Here is an 11,530-nt window from a genome sequence, read left to right as displayed (position 1 = left end):
AACAAAGAACAAATAGCAAACATATTTAAATTAAATTAAAAAAAAGAAGGATTAAACCCAATTCAGAGTGGCTGTCACCCAAGACTCTGACTGACGAGGCTCCTTCGCTTCTTTACTTTGCTCCTTTGCTGATGGCTCTCCAAGGTGGTCGACCAAGGGTTCTTTAAGAGGCTTAATTGCTAAAATCCTTATGCAAGGATGATGAAGGGGAAAGATAGCTAAAAGATTTGAGAGAATGATGAATGAGTGAGAGATGATGGGATGAGGGATGATTGAATAAGTGAGAAATGAGCTCTTATTTATAGGTGAGGCAAGGGAGCTAGTTTGCTAAAAATAGGAGTGTTCGTCCTTTGAAACTTCCTCCAAGAGCGGCTGGCCATGAATTGAGGAAATGTGGGTGATTTTTCCTTGATTTTTGGTCAATTTGAGTGGCACAACAACTTAGGACTAAGACTCAGTCATCAGCAAATCTTAGGGAAAATCTTCGATTTCTTTAACTCTTCAAGGACTTCGTATAATTAAACCAAAAAATGGTTTATGACATCCATGTGCAACAAAAAATTGGGTTGACATGGTCCCCAATTTGGACGGTTTTGCAATTAGAAGAAAACTCTAAGACTTGTCCAAAAATAGTAGATAGTTTAGAAGACCAAATAATATAATTTAACTACTTTAATTAATCAATTTACTTAATTAATTAAAACCTAATTTATTAATGAATTATTAAAAATGAACTATTAAATATAATTTTATATTTTATTATTTAATTTAATAGTGCATGGCCCACTTTATAGCTTTAAAATATAATATGCTCAAATTAATATAAAATAAGTCATTTGATGCTTGAAAACTATATAATAAAGTATAAAATCACATTTTAATAATTTCTATGTCCTAATTTCTTATTTTCGCATATTTCATTAATTTATTAGACAATTACTTGGTTTTAACAACAAATTTAAGTAAAAAGGTGATGAATTATATAGGACAAATCTTATATATTTTTCAGTTTATACACCCCTAAATTTAAATCATTGCTCGTCCCGAGTAATGTTCATGCACAATACAAGGTCTTGCTAAGACAAATTTTGCTAAGACTGTAAGTAGCATCAATCTTCGTCTCATAATCATGCATCAGTAAATTCATGCTCATAGATCTTCTTTATTAACAAGTAACTCATATACAAACATTTTGAATTTTTTCTTCTAAGTTTCAAAATATGCCAACATGAATCATAGTTTGCATGTATGTCACAGCCATAGATAATATTCTTCATTCAACACAATTTCTCTTCATTCAAGCAAAACAATCATAAGGCTTATTTATGATCTTCATATGTTGAACTTAATACTTCCTCTCCACTAATGTAGGTGACATAATCATCAAATCAATAGGTCTTTTATATGGTTGTAATGGGGTTCGATTTCAAAATCTTAACCTTTAACTTGTCTTAGATTTCTCGAAATTCAACATTTTTCTTTAAGTGAACCTTTGGAACCCCCCCAAACTTATTTTGGACTCAAGCTCATACATTTTCTTTTTGGAGACTGAGAAAAATTTTCTTCACTCTTTCTTTGTCTTTGTTGTTGTTGTTGTTGTTGTTGTTGTTGTTGTTTAAGCATGAGTACATACATCTTTATGAAAATTTCCTCAATTGTTGATTCCCAAGACAACTTTAGTTAAGATAGATGCACAAAATTAGGATAAATTTAAAAAGTTGATAACTGGCTTATAATGTAGGTTTATTACAATGAATAGGCCTTTAAGCTCAAAATTATAGTTTCAAGGGTCTACATCATAAGGTGGGCTTAAGAAGGCTCAAGTTATCCAAAGAAAAAGGGTGTCTATATCATTTTAGATTTTTATGTCCCCTAGGATTTCACCTCAAGAAAGTTACTAAGTCAATTCTAAAGATATAAACCTTCATGCATGTCTAATCTCAAAAGAAACTAAGTTTTTATGGCAAACATTACCTAAGACTAAGATCATAAAAACTTTCCATTTTTCATGATAACATAAAATCACTCAGATAAAATCATCATTCATGCTTGCATATAAGCTATCTTATTAAAAAGAATTTCTCTAAACATTCATTTATTAAAACATACTTATGAAAGAAATGATTTGAAACATACTTGAAAATTTTAAAATTTTGAGCAATTTGCCTTACCCCCTTTAAAAAGAAGCAATGTCCTCATTGCAAGAATAAAGTAATGAATGAAAACTGAACACCAGGTAGGGTTGTAAAGAAAGAGAGGTGAGTCATTAACACTGCTTAAATATCAAGTCTTTCCCAATAACGCAATCCTAGATATGTTCATTCTCATTGCCACATAACTTAATCTTTTTCTTTCTAAAGAAGTATTTATTCATGCTTGCTATGTTTTATTTTGCAAAAATTAAATCCTAATTGCTAAAGAAATAAATTCCTAAAGACCTAAAAATAATTAAATAAATAACAAGACAAGAATCACCCATTTTATTTTTCTGACTTATTCCCCTTGTCCTCTTTAGATCCATCTTCGCTTGTATCGTTAGTCTCTTCCGTCCATGTCTCAAAGATAGAATCTGGGAACTCAGGAACAAAAGTATTAGAGATATTCTTAAAAGTATTTCTAATTGAATCATCTCTAATTTTTTCATATTTCCAGTAAGTTTGTTGCTGATTGTGCATGAACTTGCACATATCCATCAAAATTGACAACTCTGATTTCCTTAAAGTACTTGCAGAAGTCAGCATTGGAGTTGTAAATTCTGGTTCAACACTTAGCTTGACTGGTTCTTCTTCTAGCTCAACCCCAGGTTTAGGGTTTTCAGCTCCTTCAGCTGGTTGAGGACTATTTGGTTCCTTATCAGATTCTTCTTCTTCAGTGTCTGTAACTGAATCAGCTTCAATTTATGTTTTATTTGTTGACTCTTTGGTTTCTGGCTCAGTTGGTTCCTCTTGCTCACCTTGGTTAAACTCATGCACTCTTTCTACCAACATTTCAAGATCATGACTTGTAATGCACCCTTGAACATACTGCCGCTTCAGATTTTCTTGTGTTTTAACACGAGCCCTTAAGCAAAGTGAAGTGATTAATGATGGGAAATAAGCACTTCCTGCCTTCTTTTTAGCACAATCATGAATCTCCTTGAGGATAATTTTCCCAACATTAATAGATTTTTCTATTAATATTCCATATAACAAGAGCACCCGTTCTATCGAGATGGTGGAACTGTGTGAGATAGGCATAAATCTGTAGCGAACAAAATAAAACCATACCTATGCTATTGGTTTTAAGTATTCTCTTCGACAAGAATGGCTCCCATACTTTTTTATAATCCATTGGGATCCCGGATTTGTCACAACATCAAGCACTTGTTGAATAAAATCCCAATTGATATTCTTCAACATCAGGTAAATTAAACAAATCATTGATGGACTTAAAAGTAAGAGGTACCTTTTTCTTTTGAACAATGACTTTAGTAGCATCTTGCGTAGTCAAACTAGCATAGAATTCTTGAACTAGTTCATCATTGGAAAGTGAACGAGCATCACAGTATTGTTCTCATTTGAGAGCATTGATTATTTTTTTAATTGGCACAGGAACAACCATCACATCATTGCTCTTCAGGTTAAAACCTTTTTCCGACATCATAGGTTGATGCTTGAAAATTGAATCAAATCACTCTTTCACTTCTTCATCAACCACAATCGGGTTTTTAGGAGTAGTCTTTGACGATCTAGTTCTTTTGCAAGACATGGTATTTTCTCAAAAATTCAGCAGAGTTTCTGCACAAGAGACAAAAGAGAAATCGGCAAAGTTGGTATTACTTGCTACGGCAAAAATCTTGTGATAGCAAGGATGGTGCAGCGACGATTTCTTTGCCGCAATAATAGGGAATTTTGGAAAAAGAAAGAAAATGACTAGGGTTTCTTTCGGGATTTGGGGTTAAAGGCACAAAGAAGAGATTTAGGAATTTTTAAGGTGGAAGCAAATTGCTTTAAGGGATATGAAAATTAGTAGAATGAAGACGGGTTTATATAGGGAAAAATTAGGGCAACATGTAGCAAAAATTTAGCTACATTAAAGTTACTTGGGCGGCAAGTAATGGGTGTGACGACAAGGCCTAATTTTTTTCTCTTTTTTGCTATCTTGAGCCTCAAACTCAGACTGTATCTTACAAAAACTAATTAGTACTTGAGCCAAATTTGACCCCCTTTATTAACATAAAAATTTAAAATTTAAACTGAATCAAATGAAACTTAAAAATTTTAATTAGAAAATTTCTTCTTAACAAATTACATTAAATTTATTCCCAGCAAAGGTTGGAGGGGTCACAGCGGTCCCACTTAAGTTCCAATCTCCTTAGACAGAATTAATTAAATGTTATAAATTAAGAAAATAAGTTCTTATTATTTATTTACACAATGAGTTCATGAAAAATTAAGGGTTTGTTAAGATGAGTGAGGACTCAATTCGCTCATCTTCACCATCCCAGTAGTGTTTGAGACGTTGACTATTAACTTTAAACGTACCTCCATAATTTTCGTATAATTCAATAGCTCCGTAAGGATAAACTCGGTAGATAGTATAGGGTCCTTTCTATCGGGATTTCAACTTTCCAGGAAATAATTTCAGCCTTGAATTAAACAAAAAAACCTTCTGACCTTCTTTAAACTCGCGAGGTCGTATATGACTATCATGTCATCTCTTTGATCTTTCTTTACACATTTTGGCATTCTCATAGGAAAACAACCTCAGCTCTTCTAACTCATCCAGTTGTAATATCCTTCTCTCACCGGCTTGCTTAAGATCAAAATTTAACTGCTTCAAAGCCTAGTGAGCTTTATTCTCCAATTCTAAAGGCAAATGACATGTATTTCCAAAGGCTAACCGATAAGGAGTCATTCCTAACGAAGTCTTAAATGTTGTTTAATAGGCCCATAATGCATCATCAAGCCTTCGAGACCAATCTTTTCTGCTAGGCCGTACTATCTTTTCAAGGATACGTTTGATTTCTCGATTTACTCTTTCAACTTGCCCATTAGACTAGGGGTGATAGGTAGTAGCAATCTTGTGTTTTAGATAATATTTGTCAAGCAACCACTTAAGCCATTTGTTCACAAAGTGAGAACCTTCATCACTAATAATAGTTTTTGGTGTCCCAAATCGTGTAAAGCCACGCTTATGTAGGAATGACATGATTACCTTAGGATCTAACATCTGATCTAGAAAATGGTCCTTCTAAGTGGCTTTGTTCAACTTTCTGTAATTAATACAGATTCTCCAACCGGTAACAGTTCTCATTAGAATTAACTTATTACGCTCATTTTTAACAATCGTGATTCCACCTTACTTCGGCACACACTACATCCAACTTACCCACAAACTATCTGAAATAGGATAGATGATTCCCACATCTAACCATTTGATCACTTCCTTTCTCACAACTTCTTGCATAATAGGATTGAGCCTCCTTTGCCCATCAATCTGAGCACTTTCACCTTCCTCTAAAATAATTTTGTGTATGCAAAAAGAATGGTTTATACCTCGAATATCAGCTATGGTCCAACCAATTGCTTTCTTAAATTTCTTTAGAACAGCAATTAGTTGCTCCTCTTGATCTTTCGTTAGTTCTGCTGAAATAATCATAGGCAAAGTAGAACATTCACCTAAATAAACATATTTCAAATGGGAAGGAAGTATCTTTAGTTCGAGTGTAGGTGGTTCTTCTATTGACAACTTGGATTGCACAAATTTCTCGGATTAGCTTCCTTCAAAGCCATGTTTTCTTCACCTTCTTCATTCTCAAAAGGGTCAAGATCTAAGGCTTTGTCCAATGGATCTTCTTCAAAATTGCTTTCCATAGAAACCAAGGTTTCTATCTCTTCCATAACTGAACACTTCTCTGCCGGATCGAAAAATTTCACCGCTTTAAGAATGTTAAAGGTTACCTGATCATTTTGAACTCGCATAGTGAGTTTGCCTTTCTGCACATCAATTAACGTTCTCCCCGTGGTTAGGAAAGGTCTCCCAAGGATAATTGGCACTTCCTTATCTGCTTCAAAATCTAAAATAATAAAATCAGTAGGAAAAATAAATTTATTGACTTTTACCAAAACATCCTCGATCTTTCCTTTGGGATATGCTAACGATCAATCCACTAGCTGAAGCGTCACAGTTGTAGGTCTTACTTCACCTATCCCTAACATCTTGAAAATAGACTTAGGCATCAAGTTGATACTCACTCCTAAGTCACACAAAGCTTTACCACAGTAAGATTCACCAATGTTGCAGGGTATAGTAAAGCTTCCTAGGTCTTTCAATTTCGGTGGCAGTTTGTTTTGCAAGAACGCACTGCACTCCTTTGTCAAGCCAACAGTCTCATACTCACTCAGTCGTTTCTTCTTAGACAGTATATCCTTCATAAACTTCACATAATTCGACATTTTTTCTAAATCCTCCAACAATGGAATATTGATGTGTAACTGCTTCAGAATATCCAAAAACTTCTTGAATTGCACCTCCTGTTTCTACTTGTGTTGTTGTAATCTTTATGGATATGGAGGTGATGGAACTTTCGGTTGAACCAGACAACTTTTCTGTGTAGGTAAATCTGTATCCAAAGAAGATGTTAAAATATCTAAATTCACTAAGTCAGAGCTTACCTTGTCAGACTTTGCCGATTCTGATTCCTTTGGTATAGGAACTTCAACAGCTGGTTGATTCTTCTCAACGGGCTTATCATCACATCAATCAATTGGGGTTCTAGAATTTTACCACTCTGCAATGCCACTGCTTTGATATGTTCTTTACCCAAATTTCTTGGATTCTCAATATCACTCGACAAGGTTCCTTGCGGTCTATTACATAGCTCTGTAGCTAACTGACCCATTTTTTTTCCAAATTTTTCAGTGTTACTGCTTGGCTTTGAATCAAAGCGTCATTCTATTCCATGTATGATTTCAACAAGTTCTCCAAACTGTTTGATGCCTCAGCTTGAGGTGGTTTTAGAGCTTGCTGATTAAACCCTTGAGATTGGTTGGGTCTTTGCTACAATAAGTTGTTGTTCGGTCCACTTCCTTGGTTGCTCCAAGAAAATTTAGGATGATTACGCCATGAAGGATTGTAGAAGTTGGACTGTGGTCCTTGTCCACTCCTATTTTGATATTGGTTCCCCACATAGTAAATTGACTCAGGATTTGATGGACAATTCTCAAAAGAACGACCTTTGATTTGTACTATTAGCGGTTAACTGTTTTAACATAGAGGAAATAAACGATACCTGAGCTGATAACGAAGTGAAATAGTCAATGAACTTCTAGCTACGCGTCTTCCTAAAGCTGTTTGATTTGTTGGCCATTGATAGTTATTACTTGCGATCCTTTCAATGATTTCATAAGCCTCATTACAAGACTTAGACAAAGTTGCACCATTCGCGGAAGCATCTACCATCAATTTTGTATGTGCATTGAGACCATTATAGAATGTCTCCAACTGGGTACAATGAGGAATCGCATGATGAGAACACTAACGAAGTAACTCCTTGAATCGCTCCCAAGCCTCATACAAAGACTTGTCATCCAATTGTTGGAAAGTTGTGATCTCGTTCCTCAACTTAGCGTTTTTGCTAGGTGGGAAATACTTAACCAAAAATCTCTCTGCTAGTTCTTGCCATGTAGATATGGAACTTGGTGGCAATGAATTGAGCCATACTCGTGCTCGATCTTGCAACGAGTACGGAAACAACTTCAACCTCAATGCATCTTCAGTCACACCGGCTATCTTGAATGAATCATTCACCTCCATAAACAATCGAATGTGGAGATGTGGATCTTCTATGGGCATACCACTAAATTGGCCCACTGTTTGTAGCATTTAAAACATCACTGGTTTCAATTCACACTAATTTGCCTCAATATCTAGCCTTCTAATTCCTAGGTTTAGCTCACTGAAAAGTGGCATAGCATATTGTCTGATGCATCGATCCCTATAATCGGCAACGAGGATAGGATTTCGTACATGATCGGCTTCATTACCTTGGTCTTGATTGGTCCATCTCGACTTGTCTTTGAGCTAATCATTCATATCTTCTTTGTCTAAAAGTTCGCTCAATTTTAGGGTCTACAGGGAGTAAATCAATAATTCGATCTATGCTCATAAACACCTGAGATAATCACAAAAATTAAAAAGGATAAGTTAATAATGTTAGAAATAAATCAAATTGAAAATAAATAATTTCACAAAAAATGATTATAGCAACAGTTGACAATCCCCGACAACGGCGCCAAAAACTTGTAGGTTTGTGCAAGTGTACACAGTCGTTATCAAGTAATAGGTAAGTATCGAGTTGTCGTCTCCAAAGATATTGTATTTGTGCTAAGTCACTTAATTTGTAAAATGATATTAACAATTTGGTAAATAAAAACACAATATAGTTGAAAAGTGGTGATTAAAATATATTAAACTAAATGCAATGATCCCTAATGCAAATTATCCTAAGTATGCAAACTAAATGAAATAGATTTTAGTAAAATTAAACGCAATTTTGCAAAAATAATAACATAAATAAACTAGGAAAATTACTTTAATTGAACTCAATTTATTATCAACATGCTTAATAACATTCGGAAAAACATTCCATGACAACTCGATCTTTCATGAGTTTGGAAACCACATTAGGTCCTTTCGGAATCCTTTACTTAGTAAATACACATCTTACTGATCCTTATTTACTAAGGGTTTCTTAGTATTCGTGTGAGGTAACAGGGATGTGTTAGGTTTGAAACAATTTAATCACACAAATCTAAAAACTATGCAGAAAACAGAGCTTGGTTAGAGTTGCTATGCAACCTACAATTTAATCAGGTTAGGATCTAAATTGAGCATGCACATTTCAATTATGTGTCCATTAGCCATCGTCTGGTTAGGATCACTCAGGTAATTCAGGTGCATTTCAATCACATATGAACGAATACAGACTTGATTTTAATTGAAAACATGATCGATTGAGGCACAAACATTATAAGCATGAATCAAATAAATATTATTTAATCAAAGCAATCATCCTAGCTTAAATAAAATTAAGTTAACATTATTTTAAACAAGAACAAAGAACAAATAGCGAACATATTTAAATTAAACTAAAGAAAAGAAAGATTAAACTCAATTCAGAGTGGCTATCACCCAAGAATTTGACTGACGAGGCTCCTTCGCTTCTTTACTTTTCTCTTTTGCTGATGGCTCTCCAAGGTGGCCAACCAAGGGTTCTTTAAGAGGCTTAATTGCTAAAATCCTTATGCAAGGATGGTGAAGGGGAAAGATAACTAAAAGAGTTGAGAGAATGATGAATGAGTGAGAGATGATGGAATTAGAGATGATTGAAAAAGTGAGAAATGAATTTATAGGTGAGGCAAAAGAGCTAGTTTGCTAAAAATAGGAGTGTGCATCCTTTGAAACTTCCTCCAAGAGTGGCCGACCATGAATTGAGGAAAGGTGGTTATTTGAGTGCCACAACAACTCAGGACTAAGACTCGGTCATCAGCAAATCTTCAGGAAAATCTCTGATTTCTTTAACTCTTCAAGGACTTTGTATAATTAAACCAAAAAATGGTTTATGCATCCATGTGCAGCCAAAAATAGGGTTGACTTGGTCCCCAATTTGAACAGTTTTGCAATTAGAAGAAAACTCTCAGACCTGTCCAATAATAGTAGATAATTTAAAGGACCAAATAATATAATTTAACCACTTTAATTAATCAATTTACTTAATTAATTAAAACTCAATTTATTAATGAATTATTAAAAATAAATTATTAAATATAACTTCATATTTATTATTTAATTTAATCATGCATGTCCCACTTTATAGCTTAAAAATATAATATGCTTAAATTAATATAAAAATAAGCCATTTTATGCATGAAAATTATATAATAAAGTATAAAATCACATTTTAATAATTTCTGTCTTAATTTCATATTTTCGTATATTTCATTAATTTATTAAACAATTACTTGGTTTTAACAACAAATTTAAGTAAAAATGTGTTGAATTATATAGGAAAAATTCTATATATTTTTCAGTTTACATGTTTTTTACAGTATACTACCCACACTAGTTTCAATATATCATAATATATGTCAGTTTCAAAATATCATAGCATGTATCAGTTTCAAAACACTTACAGCATCAGCACCAGAGACTTGGTGCACCATATACTCATAGGAAATATCTCAAATCATTTAAAAACTAATATTTCAAAGACCAAATTTAAAACCCATAATCTACAGTCGAGTTTTACAACCTGGCTCTGATACCACTAAATCTAACACCCTAAACCCAGCCTAAACGTTATGGTCATATCAGGCAATGTCACACGATAGTGTTTTTGAAACCTCATTGTTACGATGAAAACGTTTCATGTTATTATCTTTAGTAAACCTTTGTTAGAACTTTGGAAGTCATCTTTATTCATTTAAAACATTTGTTTCGAAACATCCCTTGTTGCGAAAGCTTTAATAAAACAGTCTAAGTGATCATGCTTTTAGAAAATACTTTAACTTTTTGAAAACGTAATTTCCTACGACCAGCAGGTATAAATCCATAAAGTAAAATAAATAAATAAAAACCCAAAATTTAAAACCAAAGTTTCAGAGGGTCCTTAAATTACAACCCAAATAATTAATAATAATAAAATCATAAAACGTAAATAGAAGACCATAAAGTCCAAAAAATTTATGTGGTCACCGTTGAGTCCTCTATCGCACCGATCCGTCTAAGTCTGGGGATTGCCTATTCACATTAAACAAAAAGGGTGAGTTTACGTAAACTCAATGTGTAATCCCGCAGAAACAAACAAACAATCAGTATTCACAATGCACTATTGAATAGTCTTAGGCCTAAGCCCTTTTCAGTATCAGTGACAGGTTGGGCCTTAGTCCATCTCAGTACAGTGTCAAAAATGCAGTAGGACCTTAGCCCATCACAGTATCAGAAGCACTAACAGTTATGCAGTAGCCAAATCCTACCCATCCAATCTCTACACACCATCTCCGTCCAACCCTACACTCCATTTGGGGATATAATCAACTCACTCATCCCTACACTTCAAGTAGTACCTAGTGTGGCACAAAACAGTAGTTTATAGCTGAGCTGCCAGTAAATTAGGCTTAAAGTCTTTCAGTACACTTCCTCCAAATAACAACCCCCAACCCAATGCCATGCAACATACCATGGATGATATGCTATTATGCAATTTTTAGTACATTTATTCAGTTCAGATATTAACATGCTCAGTACAAATATCATTCAGTCAATTTCATACATTTAGGGGTCTAAGTAGCGTTTACCGACCTTACAGTAGGTTCACAGTCGACTTGGGTAACCTGTGCAACCTTAGAAAAATTTCGGTAAAAATGGGCCCACACACCCGTGTGTGCCCTTGTGGCCCACTCGGTTTAAATTGGTCTTAGCTGTGTGATCAATTTTTAATGTAACACATGCTAGCTAAATATTCATATATATTTTCACTATTTACTTA

General features: G+C 34.1%; 1 non-coding gene across 1 annotated transcript; it reads left to right on the top strand.

The window, feature by feature from the left end:
* Positions 1-7,501: 7,501 nt before the first annotated feature.
* On the top strand, positions 7,502-7,608 carry LOC121218806 (small nucleolar RNA R71). Its single transcript, XR_005915283.1, has one exon. It is a non-coding gene; the product is annotated as a small nucleolar RNA R71 (small nucleolar RNA).
* The last annotated feature ends 3,922 nt before the right edge of the window (positions 7,609-11,530 follow it).

Source organism: Gossypium hirsutum, chromosome D06 (genome assembly GCF_007990345.1).
Source record: "Gossypium hirsutum isolate 1008001.06 chromosome D06, Gossypium_hirsutum_v2.1, whole genome shotgun sequence".
NCBI classification, from domain to species: Eukaryota; Viridiplantae; Streptophyta; class Magnoliopsida; order Malvales; family Malvaceae; genus Gossypium; species Gossypium hirsutum.
This window is presented reverse-complemented; position numbering and strand designations above follow the sequence as displayed.